Raw genomic sequence first — 13,059 nt, 5'->3', positions numbered from 1 at the left:
AGCTCCGTCCAGGGAGGCGGTGGAACAGCCTCACCACAGTGTGCATGGGCTGATGCAATGCATGGGATGGTGCTGACACTGGTCCCTCGTGATCCAGGTGAAAGCTGCAGGTTATTTTAGAGGAGGCTTCTGCCTCTCTTCTTGCGGTCATTAATTCTGTCCAGGGCCAGGAAGATCTTCCCTAATGAAAGCTTCAGTGAGATTGGTTTGTTGTATGGAAAAGCTTCAGTTTTGGTGAATCAGCAATTTCTGATGAAAAATCTTTTGTCTGAAAATTCCCAAGAAGCTCTGACTCTGACCTCGGAGTGGCTGCCTTCCTCCGAGCACATTACTGGGATTTATGGCGCACTCCCATGGTTTATTGTTCTACAGTAAACGGAGCTGCTACATGAGTTTTGACTATCCTTCTGGGCAGAGAAGCAAATCAGCGTCACGGGACTATCCAAACTTGTATGATTTAACAGAAATTCTTGCTGTGGAGTGGGTGGGTTGCCAGACCAACTAGCTCCTCGCCAATCAAGGCTGCTCAGGATAGGCATGCATCTTACCATATCTGGGGCCATCTTCTCCTTTACCGGTCCCGCGGAGTGGTCCTGCAGAAATATTTCCAGTGGCATCAGCTCTTTAATTAGGAAGAGAAGTGGTGGCTGCATCATGAGTTTGTAGTGTATTTTCTGAAAGTATGGAGAGGATGCTGGCTTGCTTGTTTATGCTGTGGACCTGTCAAGATTGCCTTAGTGGCAGCAAATAGCCATGATAAGACACAGTCTCTGCTGCAAAAACTTGCAAAGTATAAGAAGAAAAAAAATATTATTGTTCCCATTTACAGTGGTAGCTCCGGCACATTGGTACTATAGTATTTCCTAAAAGCTGCAAGGAAAGATGCCCTGAGCTTGGGTTTGAAGTGAAATGTGCAGAATAACATCACCATCCTCAAAGCCTGCAATTACATGAGCCTCTTCTGAGTTATAATCTGTATTTGCCTCTTTAAAGACCACAGCAGAAGGAATGCGATAGCGGAAGGGCTCTAAAAGGCTTGCCCACAAAAGAGGAAAGAAGTATTATAAAAGGCTTAACATATAAGCAAGGAGAGCACCGCTGATGTACATTGTCAGGGCTGAGGCACCTGCCGCAGGTAAGACCTTTGCTATATGGAAGATTCCATTAAGTTTCGTGGAGATGGAGTTAGGAGTTTTCGAAAACATGACAATACAGGAAAACACCAGGATGGATGGAGACTGTTCCAGCACGTTCATCCCATGTCTAACATCTGCTTTTACTCAAGATTCCCCAAAATTTTACAAACTGTGTATTTAGTGGCTGTGGCACCGGGCTACCTGAGGGTGAGGTGACCACCTCAACACAAAGCAGCGTGTCAGGGATGGAGGCAGGACCAGGAGCTCAGTGCTGTGGCTGCCTGAAGTATGGCCCATCCAGAAGGCCAAGCGCCCTCCCCGTAATCATAGGGAAAAGTAATCAAATTACTGCCTTTCATGTCACATTAGTGAAAATGGATACTAGTATGATGCATATTAATATAATATGATGGGAAATTGCTAATACAATTAGACCATCACATTTTATTAGTACTGGAGTGACAACTCACACTGAAGAACAGCTCACTCAGACGATGGCTGGGAGCGAGCATAAGCTTAGTGCACAGGCACAGGGACAGTTATTGAACTTTCTACAAAGCCCCCCTTGCTCCCATTAAGTGCTTGGTCACCTGCGTTGAGTAAGCATTACAACAGCCCCTTGTAAATACTGCCTGAAATCACTGTGAAACAAGTCCTCATCTCAAAATTTATATGCCTCTCATATATACGTTGTTCTTCCTATATATACACAGACATAAATGATGCGAGAAAATCAAAACATACATCCATATAGAGGAGGATGGTATGAATTTTCCTTAATACATTCTACCTTTTTGTTTGGGTTTGTATCATCTTCACTCTTTACCAGTTATAAAATGCTCTTGTACAAGTTTTGTGGGTTACACATAGCAAGAGCTATCCGAGCTCAACCTGCTGTAACAAACAATAGTGATTCTATAGCAGGGATCTATTTTGTAATTACAACGCGCTTCAGACTTTCTTCAGGGGCTTGCTGTGTATTTAAACAGGGATGATCAAAAGATCCCATCTGCAGCATCGTCCTCGTCTCCCTTTCTGCAGCACAAAGACCTGCCCCAGCGGGCACCCGGGAGCTGGCAGCTGTGCAGAGGTGGGCTCTGGTTCCATACTGATGGTGCTCATCCCCGGTCCAAGGGCCAGCCTCCAAGTGGAGAACATTTCTGTCTTAGCTGGCAACCTGTTAGGAGGATGAGCAGTCCTGCGCGGGGGAAGCAAACGTAAGGTCCTACCAGGCAGGCAGGTGCATTTTAAATATGATGCCCAGGCCAAGGATTGTGTCTTTGTCAGCTTCGAGACTCAAGGAAGGACTTGGTGCTCTGAAAATACTCATTTCATCAGTACAGCACGAAGAGGACGGCACCAAATACTTGTGCAAAACTGAGCAGAGGAGGAGATACTTTTCTGGAGGCTTAAGGCATTGGGAAATATTTAAAGGAAAGATGTTTGCAATTTGTTAGATTCAAACATAGCCCAGAAATATACGGTGTAATGTGTTTCTGTCTCTTGTTAATAGTTTCTATGCCAAAAATAGTTGTGATTTGTGTTTATAGCTGTTTGTCACCCCATGAAAGAAAGTCTGTTTCTCTGCACTCGCATAGAGATGTTCTTCCATGTGTGTTTTTCATAACACCTTTAGCTGAGGCACTTCATAAATGTGAGCTTTAACATGGTGAAATGGGTAAAGACTGATTATTTCTTATTCGGTGAGAGAAGCAGAGGCTGAAGGGAAACCTGGGCTGCAAAGGAGGGCAATGACTTCACCTCAGGCTCGGGAGGAGGTGGGGGAGCCTCAGGCTTAATTAAAAATGTATGCTTTTTTTTGGGGTGTAATACTCTACCAAGTATTCCAGAAGAACTGTGCTTGTGGTTCTGCCCGTTACAAGAAATAAAATATTTATATTTTATATTTACTTCAAAGTCTGCCAGTGAAAAGAAAACAGTTTCTGAGTAGTTTAACATGTGAACAGGTTGTGGGTCAAACTGGGAAAATGAGTGTGCTGATATTAGGTGACAGAGACCGTGTGAATATTCACAGATCCTTTTTGAAGTGTAAGGTGGGCTCCCCTGGCCCCTTGGTGTGGGCTGCTGCTGGGGGGGGTGCAGGTGAGGAGGAGGAAGGTGCACAGCGAGGAGTGTTTGAGGGAGCCCTCCTTATTTCCTTGCTGTTGGATTACACGCTAGCTGCTGGGTGCAGCAGCTGTCCCCACGCTGGTGGATGGTTGGCTGTGGTCCCTTGAGATGCCGTGGGCTGCGCTGGGTGGCACTGCTCACTGCCGTCCGGCACAGTCCTGCTGCCACTTCCCGGGTGAAAGACAGGGGCAGACTTCAAACACCGTCAGAGATCTTTATTTCCATTATTTTGGGGATACTGGTGTAACTCCGAGTGCAGAGGGACCAGTTCTGCCTGGGTTTGAATGCCTTGGACTGGAAAGCGAGTCGGGCACCTTCCCCCCCTCTTGCATTCAGAGACAGTTTTCGTTGTGTTCCCCAGCTTTTCCCTGGGAAGTTTATAAAGATGAGATAAAGCTCTCGTCATCCTACTGATGTGGGTAATAATAATGCTTAGCATTTCTCATCTTTGAAGTGTTTTACAAATATTAAATAATTAATCTGCCCAAGAATAGAAGAAAGACTATCATTCTTCGACTTACACTCTGGGGAGCAGAGGCAGAGAAATCATATGGTTTCTTCAGGCTGGGGTGGGAGGTCCTGCCAGAAAGTGGTGGGGATGTGGGTCCATTGTATGTGGTCCCCATCTGGGACCACTTGACCACTGGCCAGTGTGCTTGGATGGTGGGATTGTAGCACTTACACCAGGGGGTGATGTGCTCTCGCTGTGCTTGTGACCCCTCTGAGCAGGAAAGCAGATCTATGATGTTTCCTCCAGCATCGCCTGGAAAGCCCAGGTGGTCCCTCCAAGGAGACGCAACCACTTTATAGGACTTCTGTTTTTGCAGTGAGGAGGATGCTTGGGAGTAACATAGCTTGTGGTATGGATGACGGTTGGTTGTGATTTGACTTTGCCATGGGAGGGGTTTGATTTGAGTTGGATCTCCTGTGGGGTAATGACATGAGGAGAGAGGGGGGCAGCTTCTGGACCTGAGAGCAGGAATGACATGGGCTTTTGCTTTCCAGAGCAGTAGAGAAAAATCATATGCGAACACTATTTAAAGCAGTTCTCCAGAGATTAGAGGCTTTCCATAAGCACTGAGTGAAGACCTTTAACGTAGATAAATGCTGTTAATTTCACTGATGTGGGTTAGCAAATCCCAAACTCGAGTGACTTTCCTTAAGTTCATGACTTACGGTGTGATGGGCGATGGAGCCAGGAGGGTTTTCTGTGGAAGTGTCGTAGAGGTGAGATGTGTTTGCGTGAGGCTTGGGGAGAGGCAGGACATCCCAGCTGCTGGTGGTGGGGCCAGCAGCTGCCTGCCCTTGGCCGTGTTGGGCAGGCAAAAACAGGGGCTGGAAACTGGGTTTCTTGCAGCCCAAGGGAATGTCCTCGATGATTCGCTTTCGGCTATTCTGGGATGACATTTTGCTTTGTTTCTTTGGGCCGGAAACTTCATCCTGGAGCTGAGAAACTTTTCCCAGTGAAAGTCACGTTGAAATTGGTGTGTTTAGCAAACTGGTTTATTTATTTATTTATTTATTTATCTAATCAAAAAGAAAAAAAAAGACCTGCTTTACCCAAGGTATTCTGGTTTTGCCCATTGTCTTAGCCAAAATACACTCTTGTGTACAGCAAGTACTGCAGCATGCCCTATCTGGCAACGAAGCCCCCATCTCGTTATTTTATTTGGCTTTTCCTTTTCTTCCCCTGCGGGTCCGGTGCTGGGCAACTAAAAATCATTTTGGCTTTCCCTGTCTTTATCTAACCTCCACAAAGTGGGCCAGGCAGCCCTGTTATTTCCACACAATTCAAGCAGTGTTGTGTTTTTTTTTATCGCAGAGGGCAAATCCCAGAATAGAGCATAAATAAATAGATGATTTTAGAGGACTGTAGATCATTGAGCACGATGCAGAAAAGGCCCCTTGTTTTGAAAGAGCAGCGTGAGGCTCAGCAACAATGAGTCTTGAAGCCTGATGAAAATCTCAGATGCTTTGAGGCTGTGTGTGTTGGGTGAACTTTATTTTTATTTGGCACAAATGCGCTCATGTGTGATGCCAGTAACTGCCAGGGTACGTGGATGGAGCTGAATAAAGTTTATCCTGGGTTGATATAAGGTTTCCACAAGGAAAATCCCCCCCTCCCCTCCCTCTTTTTTTTTTTTTAAGAAGCGGACCCCCGCACTGTAATAAATGCAGACAGCACCTGTATCGCTATTTCCATAAGGAGGTAAAACCGCAATAACAATTCTCCATATATTTGGTCTCCTTTTCATCTCCCAAGACTTACTTTGGTATACCTCTGTTGCAAGAGATTTGTTACTACCAGCAGTCCCCCTTCTCCAATGAACTCCTGCAAAACACATCTTCTTTGCTGGAAAGAGGGAAATTTGTCAGCCCTGGAAAAGAGCAGCAACAAAAAAACCACCTCAAAACTCTGCATCAAAACTCTTGATAGTTGAGCATGCAGATACATATATAGAGAGAGGGGTGTGTGTGTATATATATATATATATATATATATATATATATTTAGCTCAGCAAATGCATCCTCCAGAGGTAAACCTTCTGGTGCCACTGAAGGAGTGTGCAAATGGGGCGGAAGGTGGATGCAGCTCTTGTTTGTCATGTAAGTTGGGGAACATCGCATCTGCAAAGCTTTGTCTTGGAAAAGACTTAGCTGGTCGCATATAATGGAGCTCTGTCTTCCACCCCACCCCAAATTCACTACTTTGAATACAATGAAGTTGCTTTGAACTTTTTCAATTATTTAACAGCTTTCAAGTGGAGAAATATTTGGGTCTTTTAATTTTGTTTTTGGCTCCTTTTTTTTTTTCTTCTCTCTCCCCCCCCCCCCCCCCCCCCCTTCTGTTTGCTAAACAGTAATTGCAGATCTTTCCTGCCACCTTTAATACTCCCAGCTAATTATCCTGAAATAAATCTCTTTCAAGTCTGCATGCCAGCAGTTGTGGGATATGAGCGGCTCTTTCAGCTCCCGGCTGCCTGTCACTCAAATGGGCCTCAGCTGCAGCTCCGAATGATGAGTATTAGTCTCCCGCTGGGATGATTCTCCCAATCTCCCCACTTCCAACAGCATCTCCCAGGGCTGCACCACGCTCCTACCTGTTAGCCTAATCTGGGATTTTCTTTTGCTAACGCTGTTATTTTGAAAGGAGGAAGAGGATTCCTGGGAGAAAGGCACTCGGTTAACCTTTTCCTAATTGCCATTCAAAGCTGAAAGGAAGGGAAAAAAATAAAAATAAAATAAGATGATGGGTGTCACTGCCTGGAAGGACGGCTCAGGAAGGGTGGGCGTACAGGTGGGGTCCCTCACTAATGACCCGGGATTGCTTATTTGGTCAAGGTAGGGTTTGGGGGGGCAGGCTCCCAATTTAGGCAGCCTGCCCTCCCCAGGCACTCGCCTGTGTTATTTCCAGCTTGTGTCCCGCTTGCTCAGGAACAAGGTTGTCGGGTTGTAGGCAAAGCTACATGCTCCATCATTAATTTATTATGTGCTAGCAGTAATAGCGAGGGCTATTTTTAAATGCCACTTAAGCTCGCACTTGCACACAGGTTTGTAATTTGACTATAGGACATACATAAAATGACATATTGTTACGTACTTAAAGATACGGTTTTAAATGAAAGAACTATTAAACTATTAGTATTTAAAGTGCTTACTATTTTTTTCTGCTGTATGTGTGCCTTTCACTGACTTGACAAGTGGATTGCCTCCAGAAACAGCCTTGCTGGGGGATGCTGCACGGATGCAGCCTGCCTGGGCGATGTGAGGGGGTTCATGGTACCCCTTGCCTTTTGGGTGCTGCTGATGGGGGGCTCAGCAGCCAGGGGTGCTCAGGAGAGTGTGGGCATCCCTTGGCTCTGGGCCCACATCGCTACCTTGTTCCTGAAGCAAAAGGTTTTGGTTAGCCATCAAATGCACGCTCAGGTTGCTTGGCTGGCCTTGAATCCCTCTTCCTAAAGAGTTGTTTTTCACTCTAGGCTCCCTCTCTCAACCTGCGATGGGCTGCATTGAATTAATTCTGTTAACTGCCAAAGGAATTCCTCACTGCCGAATTATATTTCCTGTGTCTGTAAATCATTTCACCGCTGCTTTACTTGACAGTTATGCAAGTGACCTTTTGATTTCACCATTTTTTTTTTTATTTATGACATTGCTAACCACTCTGTGGCTGTGCATCACAGTAAGATTGGGCAGTCATGTGGGATGTTTGAGAATATAGACGATTTTATAAATATGCATATATATATATGTATAAAGAAAACAGCATAAAGTTGAATGTTTCAGGCTTGGACCTTGGAAAAATAGTATTTACACTGTCATGTTAGTTTTAAGAGTCTGTTTCTGAGTATTTTCACTTCCAGAGGAAGAATTGCTTGAAACCCTCCCCTTCTTCTAAATGAGCATCCTTTTTTTTTTTTCTTTCTTTTTTTTTTTTTTCTTTCTTTTTTTTTTTCTTTTGTCACCAGGCCCAGTTCTGTAGAGGCCAAGCAGTTACTGGGTTAAGTGGGAGCTGTGGATGCTCAGAGCTTTGGTAATACTGGAGCCAGGGAAGGTATCATCTGACTTGCGATGTACCAGGGCTGTGAATTCCCCTAAGGAAAGGGGGGAATCAGACACCCCAGCTTCTGCTTCAGGCTTTGCAGGTGGTATATTGCCGCAGATGCATCATTCTGCAGCAGCAAAAGCAGTTTCTGGGTGGGGATGAGACCCTCTAAATGCTCCTAGCTAGTGTGGGGACCCCTGCCCAGACCTCTTGCCTTTTTGTTGGGGTCCCACCCCAACAGGTCTGAGCATAAAACACTGCAAGTACAACTGCTATTCTAGGCTTGGAAAACATGTTGCCGCCCTAGTGCTTGATTTGTAAGTCTAATTAGAAGCTAGAAGCGTCAATGGCAGCACTTGCAAGCACAGTTATAGCACCTGCAGAAAACGGAGTCTGCTTTTCCCATTTGGCTCATCCTCTGGGGGCATGTCTTCCATATTTACAGTGGTCTGACGAGGAGAGCTGGGGTGATGTCTGCCTTGCCATGAATAAGGTCCCCTCTCGGATAGGAAGCAGGTAAGAAATGAGCTGTACTGCCGTCTATACAAACCTGCAAACCAGAAGAGTTCCCAGTTCTGGCCTTTTTAACAAGTCCAAGGCATCGTGGTTAGCTTGCGCAAGGTTTTGCGTGAGTAATAGGTTGAGGTTTCCTGCAAAACATCTGGTCAATTCAGCTCTTATCTCACTCCACAAGAGGTGAAAAAACCCTCTGTGGTTCTCCTTTGCCGTGTTACAAATATAGATACCTATTCATAAGGAAATATCGAAATAGAAGTTTGAGAGTATTCTCATGTTTGTTCCCCAAGACTGAATTAAGTATGTTTTGGGCTTGTTTATAATGCCCTTTCCCATCCCAGTTAGACAGCAGTGCAGAACAAACATCTCATTCTGAAATTGAGTTTGCAGCATTCCTACCAGGGACAAGGTTCAGAATCTCGGATAGCAAAGGCCATGGTAAGAACTATGGAAACCATACCTTTACCCTGTGCTGCTTGCTTTCTGTTGTTTAATGCCCAAACCAGACTTCATTTTTGGAGCTGCTAAGCCCTTGTAACCCATGCTTAGGGTCATATAGTTTGGCCCAGTCCCCAGCAGAGGGGAATATATGATATGCATGCAGCATATACACTAATGTATTCCCTAACATCCCAGGACATGGTTGAATGTGGTTCAACATCTTTGCCTATCATGGATGATGTAGCTTAGATAATATCTAATTGTTGGCATCAATTGAATACTTCAAAGTCTGCCCCTTCTGGTTTTTTGTTTTTTGGCTCTGGCTCTTCCTGTTTGGTCTGCATCTCCCATCTTTGTCTCTAAATTATGTCCTATCCATTATCCTACTTTCCCCCCTTAAACTTCCAAAATCAATGTGAGAAAAAAAATAATAAAATTATGACTCCTTTCACTGCTCCTGGTGTGCTTGCCCACAGCCTTCCTGAAAGAAACCAATAAATAATGCTCCTCATCCCCCTAAAAATTAAATTAAACCCAAATTTCTCTGGGGAGGAGGCTAGGTTAATTACAAAGAGCTACCAATGCCATATCTAAAAAGGCTCCTTCATTTTAATTTTTAATATTTAGGATGAAACTTAATATCTGATTCCCCCCCCCCCCCCCCTTTTTTTTTTTTTTTGGCTAAAGTAGTCAGTTTAGAAGTGGAGAGGCTGCCAAACATAGCTAATATTATCCTGCCCAAAAGCTTCTGTCAATTAACTCCTTGCAGGGTTTGCTGGGGAGGCTGCGAAGGGGAGGATGGCGCCACTCCAGCAGCCAGCCCAAACCTGGCTGGCCGGCGTGGTTACGGTTTGGGGGAATCGCGTTCTGCTTGAATGCTGGGGGCTTCTCTGTGTAACCTCAGCATGTGCAAAACACATTACTGTGTCTGGGTATTAAAGTTAGTAGGAAAATTTGGTGAAGCCCCAGAGATTGATGGGCAAGTGTATATTGGATGGCTGAAGAAAAGAAGAAAGCGTTACATATGTATTTGAAAGCAGGATGGGAAACAACTGGTACCTCCTGAAGTCCACAAGTCGTGTGTTGGCCATTTGGGAGTGAGACTGTCCCAAACAGGGATTAAACTGTGAATCTGAATGCAAAGTGGGAATTTAAAGATGATGGCTCACAAAATCCATCTGAAAAAAAAAAAAAAAAAAAAGTGCCATTTTTATACGCGGGCGGTGAAATATTTTCAGTTAGTTGAAAATATTGGCAAAATGACACTAAAATGGAGAGTTTTAGGCATGTTTAATAGGAAATGTGGGAATGGCAAGGGAACCACAGTGTGTAACAGGGTCATGCTTGATAGTTCATATAAATATTACCGTTATTCAGCAAGAAAGACAGTTACCAAACCAGACAATTATGCTACTGCTGTTGTATCTCTGATCAGCGCCAATGGTTCTGCCTACTGATTTACGGAACACTATGTTCCCTTTGGCATCTATCTATCCCTTTAGTATCTATTGATCTCTATGCCTACACCCAAATTTATCATGTGCATACAAGTGTTTGAGTGCGCACGCAGGTGTTCGGGGCTGTTGTTGGCTGCCTCTTTTCAGAGTGGAACAGGAAGAAACAGTTAAATGTCCCCGGCGAGCCTGGCTGCCTGGTGCAAGCAGGATACTTTGACTCTACATGACATCCTGCTCGTTTTGGAGAATAATTCTTATTGGATAATTGCAATGCTAAATCATTAACTTCTAAGGAGCTGAATGGGAAGAAGAGAACTCACTTTTAAAGGATCCCAGTGTGTTGCCCCTGGCTTGCTCTGTGTTGTTCTACATACAGTATAAATCACCGTTAAAATACTTCTTGCTGCATTATATAGCACAAGGTCCAGGCCATTTACAAGCCTAACATCCTCCTAGTAGTGATGCCTTCTTTATGCTGGACACATGACTTTAATGAAGCAGTGAAAGGAAGAAATGCAGGGCATGATTTCAAAAAGGAAAAGAAAAAAAAAAAAAGAGAAAAAACGAGGAAAAAGGGAAAAATAAAGAAAAGACTGCCTGAAATTAAGCTCCTAAATAGGTGGAGAGGAGATATGTCTGTCACCTCCCTTCTCCAGCTTGAGGAGCTGGGTGGGTGCCCATCATGGGGCTGTCTCTGGTCTAGTGCCATGGGGAGCATTTGCTGGGGAGGCAGGAGCAGGCGGGTGGCCGCTTTTGTGTGAACTGACTTATTTCAGCTCTTGGGTTTGGGGGTGAAGCTGTGGAGGTGGAGCAGTGGTAGCCAAATGCTCAAGGCAGAGGTGATGGATCTATACAAGAGATGTGTAACACGAGGTGGGTGGGTATAACGGAGGACCCCCATCGGTTTTTAACTGGATGATAAATCAAAAATGGCAAGATGGGCTGGAGTCTCTGAAATATGGTGTCCATATGGTGAAATGATAAAGCTTTATCACTGCCGCTTTAGAAGTAGTTCTTGTCTCCAAACGTCTAGCCATCAGAATTTTTTTTAACAGGCTCCTTGTGTAATGAAAACTCAGGTTTTGGGCTTGGGTTGAACAGCCAGTGACTCGAGAGACATCCCTTGGCATGTCAGCCCTTTAGTTTCTTTCCCAGCGTTGTCCTCGGATGCGTGCTGGCTTTGGTGGGACTGGTGGGTGAATGCCTGATGCCAGGCTTACCGGGAGATTTAAAAGACATGGAGGTGCAGGAGATGCAGAGATGGTCTTTGTAGGATGTAATTGGACCTGGCCTGCTTTTCTGTGTGGGGACACCCCCCCGCCTTCCAAATAAACCAAAACAAAACCCCCCAACCCAAAGCACTGTATGTCATTTGTCTACTTCCAAAATTTGAACACCTTTGAAATCCTGCTCCTTTTCCTTCTTTTGGAAGGTAAAGGTAAATTCAAGGGGTTATGTACCGCATTGGTGTGGGAATCAAGACTTATTTTCTTGCTGGCTTACAAAATATATAACAAATTATAATTATTTTTAATATTATTATTTTTGGTTGTAATATAATGGAGGAAACTCAAAACAGAAAACTCCATAGCAAGGGCCAATCTGTCTGTTGAAACCAACAACCTGTTCGAGTGCTCGCGCTCCCCCTGCCCTGCACTGCCTTAACTCTTTCAGGAAGCGCATCACCTGCGGCTCTGGTTGCAGAGGTGGAGCTGGTCCAGCTTCATGTTGTCCTCTCCTGCTGCACCAGTGTGTGGGAGCTATGGGGGATGCCTGTGCGAATGCACGTTTAGGGGTGGTGGGGAAATGGGAGGGAGAAAGGAGACAGCAAATGGATGTGTCTTCTCCTGTAAATACAGCAAGTGGCACTCTGCACTTCTGTCCCAGTACTGTCTTCTCCTTCCCATCCTTGTTTTGTAGACCTTGGAAAGAGTGAGCTGAGGTCTTCTGGACCCTTCCCAGTTTTTTTGGGAAATAGGCAGCAGTTCTAGGAAGGGGGTAGCAAGGTTACCTGCCAGAAGGAATCCTCCAGGAGACCTGAGGATGTTAAAGTTCCTGTCGTTTTATACTCCTGGTTGTGAAATGGTGGTGGTGACAGGTCCTGTCATGTGGGCATTGGTGACCGGTGTCTGGCTTGTGGCACCAGAGCATCTCCATGCTTTCCAGATGGCTTTGTATATGACTGAGAAAACTATTTTTTTTGAGACTTGAATGTTTTAAGAGTTACTGGATTTCACTCCTAGATTTTGTGTGCCTACATTCAGGGCACAAGGAATCTTATCACAGAAATTTTGTGCATCAGGTATGAAACACTTGGGCAAAAAGATCAGAAGTGTCATACCTCCTATAACACCATCAGTGAGGTGGCCTGAGCTGTACGCAGCACACGTGTGAAGACATCCCACTGACATTGTACAATGGCACACTCATTCCCTGTGATACTCTCTGTCCAACCTGATATACCATAATATATGTATTTGGTGGGTTTGGACTTTTTTACTCTCAGGTGAGGCCCTCATTCAATTGCTCTTGCTTAGTCTGGAGCCAGGCTGTTCCTTCCAAAACGTGTGACCTTGCATTTCTGAAGAGCGACCGTTGTTGATTGTTGCATTACTTGCCTGTGTTTGGGACCCCAAAGGAACCTTGTGGTCGTCTTTGAGCACAAGTAAACTAAGAAATCCATCATCTGCCAGTTGTTGTCCCTTTGCTTTTCCATTTCCACGTGACTTACATGCTAGTGCTGAGCAGCATGAGAGTGGGGGGATGTGCCTCTGCTCAGCCCTGTAAAAGCTGAAGGGTTTTAATTCTGGTTTAGAACAATATGTGCCACTA

At 44.9% G+C, this 13,059-nt stretch overlaps 1 protein-coding gene across 1 annotated transcript in view; it reads left to right on the top strand.

Annotated features, from left to right (window-relative positions):
- The first annotated feature begins 6,103 nt into the window (after nucleotides 1–6,103).
- The window catches only part of LOC308071871 (uncharacterized protein), a 358,228-nt gene continuing 351,272 nt past the window's right edge, over nucleotides 6,104–13,059 (top strand). Inside the window, exon 1 of the transcript XR_013931346.1 lies at nucleotides 6,104–13,059. This exon is cut by the window's right edge and continues 32,337 nt beyond it. The gene's annotated coding sequence lies outside the window, so the exon portion shown is untranslated.

The sequence above is a fragment of the Falco punctatus genome (genome assembly GCF_963210335.1).
Source record: "Falco punctatus genome assembly, chromosome: 12".
Classification (NCBI taxonomy): Eukaryota; Metazoa; Chordata; class Aves; order Falconiformes; family Falconidae; genus Falco; species Falco punctatus.
The sequence above is the reverse complement of the archived record's forward strand: the minus strand, read 5'-3'. Positions and strand labels throughout refer to the sequence as shown.